This window comes from Hermetia illucens, chromosome 4 (genome assembly GCF_905115235.1).
Source record: "Hermetia illucens chromosome 4, iHerIll2.2.curated.20191125, whole genome shotgun sequence".
NCBI classification, from domain to species: domain Eukaryota; kingdom Metazoa; phylum Arthropoda; class Insecta; order Diptera; family Stratiomyidae; genus Hermetia; species Hermetia illucens.
Window position 1 is genome coordinate 39,633,935 of NC_051852.1, and position 19,002 is coordinate 39,652,936.

The following is a 19,002-nucleotide window of genomic DNA, read 5'->3' on the forward strand; positions in this document are numbered from 1 at the left end:
TTTATCCTCCGCGAGTGTAAGACCTGCATCTTCATAGCAGTGATTGCTTCGGATGAATATATTTCCACATCCGTCAGATGTTATGCAACAACAATCATCGCTATGTCATCGGTGTAACCCACTATTGTGGCCTCGCCAACCAGGAGGACACCCGCGGAGACAATGTATTCTTTGGTTCCATTATCCATCTGTTAAGTAGCTGTTGATTAGCGCAGTTAAATGGGTAGACCAATTGCCGCCAATGACCTCCTTATAAGGTTCCAACTTGCAGAGTAGAAAGCATTTTGCACTTCAAGGGTAATCACAGCACAATACTTGCTAGTGCCACCCGTTCTGTGCATCACATTTTCAGCTAAACCAGTGGCCAATTTGATGGCGTCCACCCTTGATCTGGCCGTACGGAGCCTAATTGTTGCTCTGATAAGCCTCCCTGACTTTCTACACCCGGGAGCAATCTGCTGTAGATTATTCTCCACCATTTTCCCGATACTGTCCAATAGACATATAGGCCTGTAAGAAGATGGTTCACCAGAAGACTTGCCAGGTTTAGGCAACAACACTAACCTTTGTTTTTTCCATGTCTCAGGAAAGATCCTATCCGCAAGCATGCCTCAAACAATTCTACGAATATGTCTGGCCTCGACTTAACGGCCAACTTTAGGGCTTTGTTTGGTATGCCATCGATGCCGGGCTCCCCATAATATAGTCACATGGGGTATCAAATGAAAGGTCTCGGTTAGCACTTTCCGAAGTCGATCTTAGTGAGGGAGTGCGCTTGCGGAGTGAACAGAACTTTTTTATAAGCTTTCTGAATAAAGACCGGTTTTTCCGTCTCCATGCAATTGGCATATTGCCTCCTACCAAACTCAAAAGGGTACCTGAAATGACTCGTACCTCCTCATGTACACTTGGTTGTTGGTTGGTTTCTATAATTAGTAATAGTTGGTTGGTTTCAGTAATTTCAAAGTGCCAGCTGGCTTTTGAGCTTACTACTTTTACTATTTTCTAGTTTTCGTTTTTGTTCCCTACCTTTGTTATCGGAGTACTGACCGCATCATAGAACGATTATTATTTCCGAGTTATCACAATCTCGGCAGATGCCGGATTTTACCTAATACTAGCACTAAGTGCCAAGCATTTAGGCTCGGACGATCCTACCTACTTAAAAACTAAAGGGGCACTGGTGGTGGTGGCCGGTGGTAGGTCAGTGGGAGAATCCGTCCAGTACTCCCCGCAACATCGAGCACGTATGCAGAATGGTATACTTCTGCATGGTTTGAACCAGACTGTGCGAAAGTCCCAGGACATCAAGGGAAGCCGTCAGGGATTTAGGTACAATACCTGTAGCTGACAATATTATGGGAACTACAACCACCCGCTCGAGACGCCAAATTTCTTTGATTTCCCGAGCCAATGGCTCCACGTATTTCCGTTCAATGTTGCTATTATGGGGGATAGCAACATCAATAATATACGCGGAGCGACCTGTCTTGTCAACTAACAGTACGTCAGGCTTGTTGTGTGCGGTATGGCGATCAGTCATAACTTGCCGGTCCCAATACATGCTGTAAGCAGAACTATCAAGTACTGCTTGCGGCTCGTATCGGTAAACCGGACATGTCCCCGTGATCAGCCCATGCTTGTATGCAAGGTTTTGATGGATAACCCTACATACAGCATTATGCCTGGTGATGTACTGCACCGGTGCCATAACAGTACAGCCAGAAATGAGATGGTCCAACGTCTCTAACGCCGAACCACACATTCTGCACTGGTCGTTCTCCACCCGTTCTTTCATGATGAGCTTTTTATAAGCTCGGGTGGCGACCACGCCATCCTGAATGGCACACATGAACCCCTCCGTCTCAGCAAAGAGCTCCCCAGCACACAGCCATCTGTTCGACAGATGCAAATCGACAAATGGCTGCCAAAGACAATTCACGTGTTTACCGTGCATTGCCTTCGACTTCCATTCCTCGATCCGCTCTTGGTCTGACTTCACCCCACTCAGAGGATTGAAAGATCGATCCTTCAAGTTAAGTGGAGTCAGTCCACAGTCTGCCTTACAGACAGCCGCATGCAAGGGACTCGCCTGCTCTTTGCTGTAAAAATAAGCGCGCAGCGAGTCGACTTGGCGATGATGTTGTGCCGCCACGTCAACCACGCCCCTACCTCCGATGTCACGAGGCAGGTTCATCCGCTCCACGGCAGACTTTGGGTGATGCATTCGGAATTTGGACATAGTTGTCCGTATCCGCCCCTGGACGTTTTCCAGATCGGTCTTCGTCCACGGCAATATTCCGAATGCATACGCCAGTGAAGGGATAGCGAATACATTCAACGCGCTTATTTTATTCTTCCCCGAGAGATGCGATTTCAGCACCAGCTTTACACGTCGCAGGAATTCGGACAGCAGAGCTTCCTTCAGATCACCAACTCGAGCATGGGTACCTTGCAGAATTCCTAGGTACTTGTAGAAGTCTGTCTCGGTCATAGCTTCGATGTGGAGGTCACCAATGCTATGTCCGGCATGCGGCTCGTGATGACCTTTGCGAATGGCTTGGATTCGACATTTGTCTAATCCAAACTCCATCCGAATATCACGGCTGAACATGTCTATTATTCGCAACAGACTTCTAAGATGGTTGTCAGTACCAGCATACAGCTTGATGTCATCTAGGTACATCAAGTGTGTCAGTTCGCACTTAGCACGTAGGCCATATTTTATTGCAAAACCATGACCTCTAGCATCATTCAGTAGCCATGAAAGGGGGTTCAGTGCCACACAAAACCAAAGAGGACTCAATGAATCCCCCTGGAAGATGCCCCTCCGAATACGGATGGGCTCTGAGGTATTAGCACCCTCAGATGTACGGACTGATAAGGTGGTATGCCACCCTTCCATGACTGTCGGCAAAAACTTTATTAGTTTCGGATCAATGCGATACAGATGTAGGATGTCGATTAGCCAGGTATGCGGAACGCTATCAAAAGCCTTGGCATAATCGATATAGCAACTGAAGAGGTTTCTTTGGCCTGTAGTTGCTTGTCCTACAACTACCGAGTCGATAATGAGTTGCTCTTTGCAACCCCTTGACCCAACTCGGCAGCCCTTCTGCTCCTCGGACAGAATGTTGTTGGTCTCGAGGTGCGCATTGATCCTTCCACTAATAATGGACGTGATGAATTTGTAGAGGGTTGGTAAGCAAGTGATCGGTCTTGTGTCTGCGGGGTCCTGCACCGTGTCCTTCTTAGGGATAAGGTAGGTAATCCCCGCAGTGAGGAAAGGTGGAAATTCCTCCGGCCGACTCATGACCTCATTTATACTGCGTGCCAACTGACTGTGTACGCTGGTAAATTTCTTATACCAGAAATTCTGCACCCGATCCAGACCTGGGCCCCTCCAGTTCTTCGAGCTGTTTATGGCTCGTCGAACTTCCTCTTCGGTAACATCCGCGAAATTCATGCCAGGTGTATTGACATGGCGGGTGCCTTCGGCGGTGATCCACTCAGCATGCTCAGCATGCTGGGCAGGTAACCCCCAAAGTCCACCCCAATTCTCTTTCGCTTCCGTCACCGAGAACTGTATTGTCTGGGCGCTCTGTTGGGATTCGTTGAGAGATCTGAAAAAGCTCCGCTGGTTCCTCGCGTATGTTGCATTCTGGACACGTCTGGAATAACTTTCGCCATACCGCCGTAACCGACTGCATATGACAGAAAGTTTCTGTTTTAGTGTGTCCAGAACTTCAACAACGGGTGTCTCACAGGGGATGGCATAGTTCCGGTAAACCCTCTGCACTTTGTTTCTCACCCGTCGGCTGGCACTGCCAGTGCTGATCTGAATCAGTCTAGCAATGTCCTGCCTTAGTGAGTCCCGCCGACGCTCCAGACGAATTTTCCATGGTGGATCTCTTTTGTCACTCAAACCAATAACACGAAAGCGAATCTTCTGACCGTGCAATCTGATAGCCGCAACTGCACCACAATACACAAGTGATTGTAGTTGCAGCAGCGACATATCAGCACACAGTCGAGATGCAATCTCATCATTGATTTGAGATAGAATTCCCGGAGTTGCTGGAGATGCATAGAGCCTGGGAATACCTGGTCTATGCAAAGGATCCATATCCGAGAATTCTATACACGCTCTTTGGAATTCGTCCCGAACCTCAGCGGAAACCTCAGCTGGACGGTGGAGAAGAGTGCTTCGGCGAGTACTGAACCTGTTGCCTGCAGTGCGGCGTGGTGTTGTTGATGCCGCCGCCTCTGCCCCCATCGACTCTCGGTCACCAGTTTCCCCGATGACTTCAAGTCGAACACGTTCCCTGATGGTGGCCGGGATTGTGTCGCTGCGAGTAATAAAGCGGTACTGGTCTGCGACTCGCTGCACAGTCACGTGCGCGAATTGCGGGAAACGCTCGACGAATCTCTGGTGCAACAAGGGGCGGTAAGATGTTGTACCCGCCCCCGCCGTTATTTCGTAGTAGGAGCGGATGATGAAGAGGTTCATTTCTTCAGTCCATTTCATCCGCTTCCTACGCGAACCTGCTGAAGTGGTCGCCACAGGTTGTGGCGAAACAGCTGCAGCAGGCGGAGCTGTGCTCCTGGTCGTCGTGGCGCCTAGACGTCGAACCGCCCCACGACTAGCGGTTTCGACGTCGTGCTGTCCATTACGAGAGCCCGACCCAGTCACCAAGTCAGACGACTCCCGCCGGTTATCCGTACCGGACCTTAAATTTCTCCTTCTTCTCATTTTTGGTGGTGCATTTTATCCCTAGCTGCCAGGTGTGTAGATAGCTTCCTTAGTGAGTAATCTGCAAGACTGCAAAGTTCCTGCACTTTCCTCACCTACCCCCTGAGACGCTGCGGTGGCGTACAGCCATTCAGACTGAAGCTATCCATCCCTCCTCCTTTCACAACCGGGCTTGGGACCGGCTTCGGCGGAGTTCGATTATTATTATTATTATTCTTATCACAGTAGTTCATCGGTCAATTACAAAGATTGCCATTGAGGTGAACAGAGCGAAGAAAGTAACCTCCTATGAGAGTGATTCCATTTTCGAGCTGTCTCATAAGAAAATACTTAGCACAGGCGTCGGTGGTTGCTACTCCTTGCTAAGTAAATCAAGGAGAAAAATATTTAAGAGAATTTGTCACCTCTGCGCCTGCAGAGAATAAATAGTTTTAAAAATTCTTATTAATTTTTAGCTAAAAAACTTAACACTTATTTAACTAAGCGAACTTATGCAAATCTTTTGTGTATATAGACTATGGAGATACAATACATATTTTATTACTGCAATCGTCCATTTAACAGTTTATTTCAATTGAGATATTTCTCAATTTATGCTAACCTACTTTCTCTATGGGGGGGAGGGGGCGTGGAATAACAAGAAGATTTTTTAGGAAGGTATTTAAATCCGATCAAAAATTCACCTAAATCGAAAAAGTAAGTTTATATTCCATTTATCAAGAGCTGATAACCTGCTTAGTCTAATCTAATCTAATTTTGCTTCATATAAATATTCAACGGTTCAAATTTATTATCTTAATTCAAAACACATCACCCACTGTTCGCCTTAAGGGGGTCATCTCTTGTGAAGGCCGTTTTTTTTAGAAATTTTTTATGAAGAACTGGATAAAGATACAAATACGAATTTTTCACACTATATTTATTAATATCTTGTGCATGCGTAGTAATTTCTCGAGCCAGATAGCACAATTCGTTATTGATATACAGACCAATTTATACACCCATCTCCAAAAAAGGTGGTTTTCTGTTGCAACGCTAAAGGGCGCTGGGATCATTTTAACGAAGAAAAGTAAACGGCATTTTAACGTACAGCAAACTAGGATTATTAAAAAATATTAAAAGCTAAATTTTTGGCGCCGTGCTAAACGTATTAAACTTTTTTTGTGAATTTGGTATTTTTAAGGCTTCTTTAATGAATAAAAAAACTTCTGAATGAATCGCAATTATCCTAGTTTGCGGACCGTAGAAATATGTTCTGAATAAGTCGTGAAAATTTCAAAGGATTTCGTTGGATAGATTTTGGGATACGGTGGCAGCCGATTTTCAACATGAAGTTTCAAGAAAAACGCATTTAAAAAGTAGAATGTGATTTTTAGCCATAAAATCTTAACTGATCATTAATCTGCTATACTAGTCCATAAACCTTAGATTTCTTCAAGAAAGACGTGTACAGCCTTGGATTCAATTCTTGTCCTTTTAGTGAAGTCATTCGAACGTCGTTCGGACCGATAAAACGCACTTTATTACGGCGATCGACATAAGTCTGGCATGCGACTCATTACGCAATTAACACTATAATTTCTGAGCGACTCCGAATATAAAAAAATCACATTGCTCATATATTCTACACTATATCTAGATACAATTAATGCAAAAAAAAAAATTGGATTCCGCGGATAACCCCCTTAAGACTCAATCCAAACATTTTCAGATTGAAACACCGAAGTAACAGATCCACTTAACCGCATCTCTCAAAAAAATGTTTCCGTCGAGCCGGATTTGAACCAGCGACCTATGGATGTCCGCACAATCTTCATTTCATCTACAGTCCACCGCTCTACCAACTGAGCTATCGACGGTGTTAGTGATCCCGCTTCCCATACCCTATTACAGCCAGAAGCTATCTAAATAGATTTATCTAGTTTGGAATAAACACGCAACCATGTACTCAGATCCATACCCACATCGTAGTACAGACTAATGTGAAAACCTATTACCCATCCCACTCCATTAATCTTAAATCTTAAGTGCAAAATGCATAGAGTGGAAGTTGAAATTTTATACTAGTATTGACTTAGCTATTATTCAAGCCATAAAAATACAGAAATTTCAACTTTAGATATTTCCAACTATTTTTAGCATGTGAGATTTCGCTGAAAATTATTTTTAGCTATCTTTCATATTTTTCAGAGGAGGAAAAATTTGAAAAGTTCTCCATAGCTGTAATAGATGCAAACTAGGCAATCGCTTCTACGAACAGATACCCACGTAGAAAAGCTTTTTCGATAAAGATACGAGAAACTTAATGATAATATCGCAAGCACGTTCTTTCGCCAATGTGCATACATTTATAGATTCTACATATTTGAGAATAGATTCACTTTACACGTATGGAGATGAGTCCTACATATCGTATATCGAGATGTATACTACACGTCTAGCTCCACTGGAGCGCGGATCAGCTTTTCATCTAACATTGCAATAAGAGATTATGCAGTTTTTAAGCTTTCTACATTCTTTACAGTTCCAGTGAATTTCCAATAGCACGTCTAAAGTATCTGCTCCACGCTAGCTGGCTGGAACGGTTCCATAGAGGAGACTTAGCTTTAGAGTGCTTTCTGAAATTTACCATCAAAAATAGATGATTGTTAAGCTCACAAGCAAATGGATAGAATGTAATTTTTTTTGGAGTGTACAAACTCGTTGCCCTGCTGATTTAAATAAATTTTGCTAAGTTTGAACATGTGCTGTGAGTGCTTTTAAGGTTTATGCAGAGGAAAGTATCTATAATCTAGTATATAAAATCTCAACTCAGCGTTTTTTCCATAAAACTTTTACATATCAAACCACTAAATTTTTCGGTATACCATAAAGCTCTTCTACTGAATTTGCTAGCTAATATTGACTCTTCTAATGCAACCCTGTTTTCACCGGAAAAATCATTTCCCTTATCTTTAGGTACTATCCTTCAACAAGTGCCAACTTTACAAACGACTTCGCACAAAAGAACAATACAAATGTTCATTCTCATATGTGTGTTGCACAGAATATTTGAAATTGAACGCTCTAGTCTTCGAGTTCACAAAACATGAAACGAACGAAGACTAGTCACCTCCTCCACTTCAGTTGAGAAGAAACTCTAACTGCACAATAAATCCACTTGATTACAAGGAAAGCGAAGAACACAATAAGAAGAGAAGAACGAAAAAGGACACTCCAAGGAGCACAAGACAATCTGAAAGTGCTCCATTCAACATTCAAACAGGTAATATTTGCTGAAAGGACAGTCAAAGTTCATGAAAAGGAACGGATGTTGCGGTCGACTTCAAAGAACAAGAGCTTCACTATCAAATTGGAATCCTTATTAGAAATTAAGATAAAGGATATCAAAGCTTTGTTGATATTACGTTCCTTGTTTAAAATGTGTAAAGATGTTCGTAACCACAAAGGACTGATGAAATGCAAATATCTTAGTTTGCTATTCTTATCCGAAAGGATATTAGCGCTATTGTTCAAAAGTTTCTTAGTGAAAATTAGATTGCTGGAAATGTAAGAAAATAATTTCGTATAACCAGCCTTTGATTCCCAAAGCCAAATTGCTTTTATGTATGAAAGAAACCAGATGGTCAATGAATGTTTGGTTTTTTGTCCTGCTTATTGTATTTATCCAAGGATGTAAGTCCGCATAATTAGAAAACAGCATGTGGTTTTTGAAAATTTCTTTCATAACCGCAACGTTGACATAAAGATAAGTAATAAGTTCCATCGCCAAGGAGAGAGTAAGAAGAAGTTACTCTCAAACATTGGCTGTAAGAGAAAGGAGGAACTGATGTGGGAATACAGGAAGCTGAATGCGAATTCCTTGTAGGCAAAAGGAGCTTTATTTGATCGGTGGAGAAGTCTATGATGGTTTATTAAGTACCTTTTGACTGAAACACATGCAAAGATCGTTGCATTTTTAAGGTTTTGTGTAAACACAAAACCTTATTAAAATCGGTTTATAGTCTATCTGTCCGTCTGTCTGTCAGTCCATCCCACGAATTTTTCTCGGAGACGGTCGTAGCGACTGACACCAAATTTTGTAAAATGGTGGGAACTGTGAACGCTCACGCGTATAATGAGTTACATCCTTTTACGTCGAAGTTACAACAAAGTTACATGCAAAAAGGGAGTGTGGGGTATCGAATTAAAGGTCTCGGTTAGTACTTTTCGGTCTTAGTTTTGGCATTTGTTGGAAAGGTGGGGAATGAGATGGATCCAAAGGACCCATTCTCAGAAACTACCTAACCGAAAAATCTGAAAAAAGTCAAAAGACCGCCATTATATGGTGCCTAGGCTCCGAAATACCCTCCATACCGAAACCTGTTCAAATTAAATTAATAAAAGTACATTACTATAATTTTTAGTAATTGACAAGAAAACCCCCTTAAGTTCCTCCTAGAATCACGAAATTCTCACATGATATATGCATATATTACGTGCTACATACTAATGGGACAAATGTACAGTCAAATCTCTTTACAAAAGAAATACATGAAACCTTTCATACCTGAAGCTTCTAGTTTGCACCCACAACTAACAACTTGTTATGCGGTGCTACTCAATGATTTGAGATCTTAGCGTCTTAAATTTGCTAATTTACAACCATCTTAATTAGTTAATGAACAGTTCAGATTTACACTTTCAGGCGGTGGGGTTTTACAGAAAAACTGGGCCCGTCTAAATGGTGCATTGGTAAAAGATTCTTTTATTATATCATCTATTTTGTTGACTGTGTACAATACGCAATCTCTAAAGGTTGTCAAACAGGAGTGCCGAAGGTGAATTTCTGACTCATCGCATTTATCATTTCAAACAGCGCCCAACGTGGGATTAGGAAACAGTAGTTCGAGAGATGCTAGTATAGAAGACAATTCTAGGCTATACCTGATTATATCTCACATTCGAAGGGAATCAGGTGAGGAAGCAATTCGTTGTCGATGCTTTTATCCAAAACTCCTCATTTTACTACCTGCCTCTTCCTACAGGTTTTTTTTTGTTGGACTTGTAGATGTACAAACCTTAGAAAGACATATCCGTCGTATACAAATGACGCCTAGGGTACAGCAGGCGCGCGTACGATTCTTCTCCACTAAAAATACCATACCTCTTCGAATTCACTCTCACCATTTAAATGTTACCTCGTGGGATGGATTTGCTTTCTTCATACTTCCCTCCTTCATATTCTCTTGTCTTGTTTCTTGCCATATTTCCCTAATTCAGTCTGGGAACTTTCACACCATTACTTTTCCTCCGTTTTTACTCCTATCTATTCATTTCATTACACTTCCGACACAGCTGATTCCTCGTCGTCTAGTATATCTCAAATTCCTCTTCTGAATGCTTTCATTGTCGAATTCTTTGCGCTTGCGATCCCGATAACATTCCTAATCTCTTCCTGTAAAAAAAAATCTGAACAGAACATCCCCATCCCTTAGCTATAATTTAGAATAAGGGATTCCCCGGAGGTATTTTCCCAGAAACGTGGAAAGAAGATCGCATTATCCTCATAACAAGTCGGGAAACCAGCAGCTCTGCGCTTCAGGTATTTGAGTGCAGAACTATCCCATTTGTACTTAGCCAATTATGTGTACGCATTTAGTATGTCAGACTACGCACTCCCGGCCTTTCCAACAAATGTCAGAAATAAAACCGGCATGGAAAAGTACTAGTCAAGACTTTTCATTTGATACCCAACATGAATATATTCGGTGAAAAAAATGTTACACCCCCCTTTTGCATGTATGAGGACCCCCCTTAATCTCAATTTAGAAAGATGTCACTCATTCTATTTCTGGGCCAATCGGTGCAGTAATTTCAGAGAAAAGTGTGTGTGACGGACAGACAGACAGACAAACTTTGAGCCGATTTTAATGAGGTTTTGCTTTGCAAACAGAGCCCTAAAAAGGGCTGGGAAACTAGATTCTTCAGAAATGGAATTTTAATGTTTCACTCGAATGTCAATTATTCTCGTTAATAATGACGTCAGCTTCTTTTTTACATGACTGAGGATGCAGTTAATTCGCACAAAATTGATAAGTTTGAACTGCTGTAACTTTGATACTAATAGCCGGATTTTCATGAAACTTGACGGTGCTGAATTATTAGTAAGTTTATTTGGGGAGATACATCGGAATGGGACATCTTTTGAGGCTTAGATTTCACATAATTTTTTTACACAAAAACCACAAAACCGCTGTATGTCTGGGATTTCATAGTTCCCATACATCAACCAAATTTCGTTTGGATCGGTTTAGCCGTTTTAGAGAAAAGTGCGTGCGACAGACAGACAAACAGGCAGACAGACAGTGAATCGATTTTAATAAGGCTTTGTTTTACACAAAGCACCAACCTATATAAATTCTTCCTGCATTTGCTCTGTGAACAATCTTTTATTCCGTTGTACTGTACTGACTTCTTCAAAGCGTTCGACTCTATTGATCACTCCTTGGTATGGATTTAAAGCGATTATTCTCTCCTGGTTGTGTTCTTCTTTAGAACACTCTACTCAGTATGCTATTCACTAAAAACTTCTTTCACTAACATTCGTTTACCCTTACAGTGGTCAGCCTTTAACAATATCTCTTACAAGTATCTCATCCAAAGCTTTGAAAGCAAACTTTGATTTAATTTTTATTACGTCATTTTCATAGTATTCAACTTTATCCTTCATTCAGCGGATATAAATTCCTTCAATTCATAATTATCCATGGCAGTGACGCCAAATTTTCAGGAGGATCTACTTCAACGCGTTTTTAATTTATTGCAAATTTGCAGCGTTTAATGCAAGTCCAACGTGTACATACGCCGCATTTGTCAAAACTAGCCACGCCTCTTGCAGGTTATCGCCTATTGTGAAGAAGCCACGGCCATCACAAACTTTGGCTTAGAAGGTTCCTCCTTATTTTTTTCGCTTGCCTCCAATGCTTTATTGGGCATAGGGCGTTGAAAACGCCTATACGCCATCGCAGGCCGTCTGCTGATATGCAGGCTAAGCAGGACTTCCCGAGAACCCTACACACCTCTTCCACTGTTCTGCTTTTCGGGCGACCCGCTTGTCGGCCATCTTGGAAGAATATGTCTCACTGGAATACATAGCCAGCAATGCAATTGTCGCCCCTCCTTAATGTATGACCTATCCATTGCCAATTCCACCTTCTGGTCACGGGTAACTGACCTGTTCTTTGTTCAAAACAGCATCAGGCCTGCGTACACCGATGATACGTCGCAGGCAAGTGCTGAAGAAGGCTTGAAACTTTTAAATCGTAGCAATGTTCACAGCAACATTAGCACAGAACAGCCTTAACTAGATCTTGACATAACTACATTTCCAAATTTTAGGCAGGGAGCGAAAGTTAATCTCGGACTAATAGTCCGCATCTACCGACATCCGGTTGATACCATCGCCGGCAGAAACTACGCTACCAAGTTATGATAATTGATCAAAGCCTTCAATGTTCTGTCCATTAATGCAGTGCAGAGAATGTGAATCTGTAGTAGCGTTGAATGCTCCCTAAGCCGGGTAATCAAGTATATTTTTCACTCTTTCTTCCATCACCAATTGAAATACACTCAGTTTTTCTTCTTCCACCGATTGGATTTTAGCCTCCACAGAGAGGCTATCAGCTGTGCGCCTTCAGTATGCTCTCTTTCGTTAATTCTTGCAATCCGGAATTACTTTTTCTTCCGGAACTTCAGAGCAGAAATTTATTTTTGGTCATACAATTTATCCTTATTTATATCCTTTCTAAGTTCCAGCACGAAATCTTTCTACACAACTAGCATATTCACCCAGATTGGCACCGAGCCTGTCATCATCTTTTGCTGATGATTTGATAATTTGTTGCCCGATTGATTCATTCAGTCATCCAACCCTTTACCGGACTCGACTTTTCACTTTGACTTTGACATTTTCACGCTCATTTCATCCTGGCTCTTTCCATACACTTCCCTAAAATTTTTTAAAAACGTTGTTCTCCTCCTTGGTAGAATCACAGAAAACAAACTCCTTTTAGACAGGTCTACCTCAAAGCAATTTATATAAAATCATTGAAAACTGCATAATTAGCATCTCCGCTTTAAGTTGGTATGAATGTATCATCAAATATTTACCACTTTAATACGTTTTCTCAATGAAAAAAAAACAGGAATAGCTGCTTTGTAATCTTACAAGTCATTACCACGTGAGGACAAAAGCAGAAATGGTTTTTACGAAGCAGGCGTCCTCTTTCCATAAAAAAAGTGCGAAGCAATGCGCCATAGCATATATGCCTCCAGCGTCTGAGAAAATCCTTTCAGCGCCTTAGCATATACAGCGTTAGCAGGCAATGTGATAACAAATGATACAAATGAAAAGGACGGATTATGATCAGATTAACAAGCAAAAGACTACTTCACAAATCATAACCAGATCGTTCGCGAGAAACAGGTCTTCCTCTGGCTTACAGTGGTTAAGATTAATCCCATTTCTTCATTTCCCAGGAGGTTCCTCTAAGTATTAGGTAACTGCGTGCCGACGGGCGACACAGAACTTCTTAGGAGGTTGTTCTCTACGCGCATTACTTGAATTTGTTTGGTGAAAGAAAAGCATCGCTCATTTACTCCATTCTTTAATCGCATACATACCATCTCGGTACCATCGACACACTGACACACGAATATATCAACAAGATGCGCAGTCAGGGAACCAGTACCTAACCTACGTCGTGACGTATCTATACGCAATCACACGCCTTCTTGCGTTTCTCAACAGAAACCTGCTCTCTGAGCCAAAGCCCCACCAAGCCAACTTTATCAGTTGCAGCATCACTCCCGGGTATTACAATCCGGATTATTTTTCTAGGGCTACGCAGATGGTCTCTTCTGCCTCCATTGCCTTTACATTATGTCGAGATCGAGGCCTTTTGGCCCTACGTTCAGCTTGTGGTACTAACCATTTTACACCGGAAACTTTCCATTGTCTTGAGAGGGTACTTCTTGAATTTCAAAACCTACTTAATCTTCATTTATGATCTCCAGCAATTCTCCAAAAATGGAATGATCAGCTCAAACAACACAGTCTCAGATTTAATCTGAATAAAACTGGATAAAGTGGCGTTCCACAACTGATTTTCTTTGTGATCGACATATTAACGAACCCCTCAAATCGAAAATTTACCGCAGTATCGTCCGCCCTGTCGTCCTCCATGGTTCCCAATGCTGACCGACTATAAAGGACAATGAACTGCGTCTCGCGGTAATGGAGATGAAGATGTTGCGTTGGACTAGTGACATAATACGCCCTGATCACATTCGTAATAAGGATATCGATAGAAAGCGACCAAAAGGCCAGCGGAAACAGCGAAGGGTGGCTTGACACGCTGGATACAAATTTGAAAGCCTCATAACTGGATCCAGATCAAGTCTTTGGTAGAATAAAATGGTTCCACCACTTCAACTACTGTTCTTTGTTCGATGAAAGACTGTTTTGGCCACATCTTTTAAGCACATTTCGTCATTTCTTCACCCTTACGCTTCTACGTAGCACTCTGATGATTCTTACTATGTTCTTAATGGTGCGGTGTACATTATACCTGTCGCTCAAAATTATTTCTCCGCCTAGCAACGTGATACAAGTCAAAACTCAGCATTTGTCGTTGGAGTCAACTTTTCTTTTACTCTTTCCTAATTATCAGTTTTCAGCGCTAATCTTCGCATTTTAGTTCCCTTGATATCGGATCACGGAATCCTCGACGTCCTAATCTTCAAGACCAAATCTAATACTTGGCCCCCCTGACTAGACTGATTATATCTGTCTGAACTCTCATCTGGTTAAAAACCTTGTCTAAATGACTCGGTATTTAGAAAGAGAACCAGGTAGAGTTGGATTGAGGATAAACAACAGCAAAACCAAGATTTTCAATGTGACGGGTCATCGTACTCTTCCTACCTGCATTATTGGGGAGAGCATCGAAGACGTCGATCAATTTGTATATCTAGGAAGGGTAGTTTCTGCCAATGTTGGCATCGAATTGGATGTTGTCTGATGCATTAATAGCGCTAAATACGCGTTTGCGGCCTTTTCTTAAACCTGGAAATGCAGATATTTCTACACCAAGATTGAATTGAGTCTGTTCTGTGCCAATGTTCTTTCTATGTTGCCATATAGAAATAGTATTGTTACTCGAAAGCTCCAAGCCTTCCTTTATACAGTATTATCGAAATACGCTGGCCTGATACATTTACAAGCGAAGAGCTTGGTCGACGCGCAGGCCTAGAAACGGTACGCAATGTGATCAAAAGGTGAAAGTGGCAGTGAAAAGGTCACCAATAAAGGTGGAGCGGCGATAATTGCATTGCACTCTCCCAAGATTGCCAATAAGTTGGTCGAGGTGCTGGCATCTCGGAAAATCGTGGTAGAACCTGAAACGCATTTCAAATAGCCGCGGAAAATGGTGCGTATGTGTGACTGACGCGCTATACCATACTAAACGTAAACGGCAACCATATATATATATAATCTTCCTTACCTGTAATAACCTATAATTTCTTTTAAGCATTCTAATAGCTACTGGAATGCTCCATCTCGGGGTCTAAATAAATCATACGAAACACACAATCGTCAAAGTTCCGAGATACTGAAGCAAGAAGGGGCGTATCAGCTATATACTTGATGATTTTCCTTGTTGTTAGGAGTGTCCTTTCAAAAGGCGGAGGGGGCTCATTTATGAAGACAAAAACCACATGAACTTGGCTGGGCTTGATGAGTCCCATATGCCTTCTACGTAGTGCGGTTATTACTGATTCAATTCACTTGTCAATGTACAGATTATGAAGGGAAGTCAAATGATTATATCTGATGGAACATTCATTTCTGTCAGGATTCCATAAAGAAGGTAGAAGTCCACCCTCTTTATGCGTTGCTGGTATCAAACGACGCATGCTTTTCCTAGCTTTTAGCCACAAATATATAGACCAACAGGTTGATGAAAAAATTGTGGACCCGTACCTTCTCTAGGCAAAATAGATATTTGGGAGGCACTGGTAATCCCTGAAGAAGGAGGCAAATCTGATTTTATATACTTGGATATTTTCTCTTTTTTGAGGTTTGATTTCCGCCATCTTTTTGGAGGCTCTGATTTTTATCAGATCTGGTTTCATATTTCCAGAATTGAATGTGCTTACTCGTCCCTGACACCACAAAATTAAAATTGTCAGAAAGCAGTGGTTAAACCTTAATCATGATGTTTGATGCTTAGCGGAAACTCCATGCGAGTTGTTTGAACATTTCGGGAATGTATGATGATCTGGTATGTTTGGAGCTCTTTTTCCACTAAAGCAATTTTCATGTACTTGATAACTTAATATCAACGTCGGGTTGCATTGGCCTCGTTTGGCACCCAAACATGGGTTAGATAGGTGAGGAAGAACACAGAAATGGAATTTCTAGAAACCTCCCATCCCTCTCAGGTTCAGGTCATAGATATTTCTGTGGCTTCACAACGCAGAAATCACTCCACGAAAGGAGGGTAGGATTGAAGCATATGAATCTTTTGCATACCTTCTTTCGTTTGCATGCAGGATATTGTTCATGTGGTTCCCACACAATGATTTCCATGGCTTTCATTCTCATTTCGTTTTCGGTATTTAGTCTAGGAGCATTTTCAAAGAAGCGATTGAATATTTCTTCGACTGTAGTATCAACAAAGTATAGATCTTAACTTAATATGAATTGAAACTCATTCTGGACTATTCGCCTTTCTATCATTCGTCTTTTCAAAGCAATATTCTGCGGAGAATTTGCAGCATGATCTTGCCCAATTTCGAAATGCCTGCAAGGATTTCAAATCTCTCGAAAGAAGCACACAAATAGCATTTTCCAAAACCATCTTCTTGTTATCTATCCATTCACAATTTCAACTCGAATTTAAATAGATTCATTGCAAAATAGAATTTTCCTGTCCAGATTTCCTCAGGTACTATTCAGCTAAACTCCTTTTTGGGTCTAAACAAAGCCAGTATCATGTCCTCTGCATCAGAACGCTCCTAGGATACCTATCTTTAAATATCTCTTTAAATCAACTACCCAAAATTTCAAACAGACCTTTGTGCGTCCAGTCTCTTATCTCTACAATGAAATGATCCAAATTCCAAATATTGTGCACATGAGCGAAGCAACAGGACGCCCGTGGGGAAGGATGGATGAAGTTTCCAAGCGCATCAATTGGTAAACAATAAACAGGACCATAACAAACAAAGAGGCAAACAAGGGAATGGATATTATTAAGGATACATATACCTGTTGTCGTTATATATACGCAAACATCCACCTGGCTACGAAATTCCTGCAGTAATCATTGAACCAGGAATAACTAGAGAACTCTATATGCCTGAATGGCTATTTAGAAAGCAGAAACGAAAACAAATAGGAAATACTTTCTGCTTCTTGATTATTATTTTTTCTTGGTCCATTCTAACGCTTAAGATGTACAGAGTTAGTGGAGCATATTAAGAGACCAAAAGTTCGTGTTGTAGTCAAGAGTTCTGGAGGTGAGGGTGGTAAGGAATTCGTGCCGGGAACGTGTATTTGATGGCTTTCAGGGAATATCGACCGGAGCAAACGATACTTTATGTACAGTTTTAGCGTTCATTTTATTCAATTATACAAGCTGTGTACGTGTACCCATGTCGCCATTTCAATTTGATCCTTACTCATAATCTCGGAACGAATGTCGTTAAGGAGTCGAAAAATGCCTTTAAAGGGTCTCGTGGGAAATACATAATGTGAAGTTAGGCATTGTTAGATCTGTATATGTATTAAGCTCCAAATGGCAGATCTACCAAATGCGATCCTTTTTAAGGCTTTGTTTGAAAACAACGAGAGCAGCCTGTTGTATAATACTCGTTCAAATAGTTTACCAATGGTATTGACCAAACATATCGGTCGATACGAATGGTTTACCTGGCTTCGGAATAAGTATCAACTTTTGCAGCTTCCATTGCTCGGGGAATTCTCCTTCTCTAAGGCATGCCGTAAAAACTTTGGCAAACACACCTGGTGCTGACCTGGCTGCCACTTTCAGGGCGATATTCGGGATTCCATCTGGCCCAGGGGTCTTATTTTCAGCGAATTTCCTTACTGCATCAAAAATTTCCTCGCCTGTCTGTCTGTCTGTTACACGCACTTTTCGCAGCAACGGCTATAGCGATTGCCACGAAATTTGGTGAAAAGGTGGGAACTATGGACGCCCAGACATGCAGTCAGTGATATCCTTCTATGTTGAGATTTTGAGGGGTCCCCATACATGTAAAAGGGGGGTGTAAAAATTTTTTTCACCGAATATAGTCATGAGGGGTATCAAAAGAAAGGTCTCGATTAGTACTTTTCGAAACCGGTCTTACTTTTGAGTTAAGAGTTTGAGTTTGGTTCTGAGTTTGGTTAGAAAGACGGGGTGGGGGAGGTGGAAAGTGATGATTTCTTTATCGGACCCATTCTCAGAAACTACCCAACCGAAAAATCTGAAAAAACTTGAGAAAGCCGCATCTGTGCCCAGGCTTCAAAATTCTCTCCATATCGATATCCGTACAAATTAAGTTAATAATAGTATATTACTATATTGTTGGGGAAATTGAGTAAAACCCCCCTTAAGTTTATCGCAAAGTTATAAAAGTTGATAGTAGTATAAAATATAATATGAAGTATATTATCCCAGTACAGTAGCTCAAAGTTGACTTTACCGTGTAAATTTATTGCAACTGAATATCAAAATCACACTAAAGTGGATAGTCAGACATGCTAAATGCCTATACATAACGGGGTACGTACAAATGGGATAGTTCTACACTCAAATATACTCACAGAAGAAAGAACCAAAACCTTTTATATCTGAAGCGCCCAGCTTCCGATTTTCCGAGTTGTTTTTCTTTGTTCACATGCTTACTAATGCCACTTTATGCAGGAGTTGAAAGTATTCAAAAAGTATTTAGAAGGATCTAATCCGTGCTGTATTTTTCTCTAACTTCATGTTATCCAACGAACTAAACATGCCTTCTAAACTGACAATTCGATTTTTCCTCTTATTAGATGCATCGAATTTCAATAATGAATATCATTTGTTTTTCCTTTCCGTCGATTGTCCTTCAAATGTTCTTATATTCATGAACTATATGCCCCTCAAAGGAAGCGTAAAAAATAAAATAAAAAGCGTTTTCCTGCCACTCTTAAATATATC

At 41.3% G+C, this 19,002-nt stretch overlaps 1 protein-coding gene and 1 non-coding gene across 9 annotated transcripts in view; one reads left to right on the forward strand and one right to left on the reverse strand.

Annotated features, from left to right (window-relative positions):
• Positions 1-19,002, forward strand: part of LOC119655154 — a 584,113-nt gene that overhangs the window by 515,334 nt on the left and 49,777 nt on the right. The window lies entirely within an intron of this gene.
• Trnay-gua lies at positions 6,518-6,612 on the reverse strand. Its single transcript has 2 exons — positions 6,576-6,612; positions 6,518-6,553 (listed from the first exon to the last, which is right to left on the reverse strand). It is a non-coding gene; the product is annotated as a tRNA-Tyr (tRNA).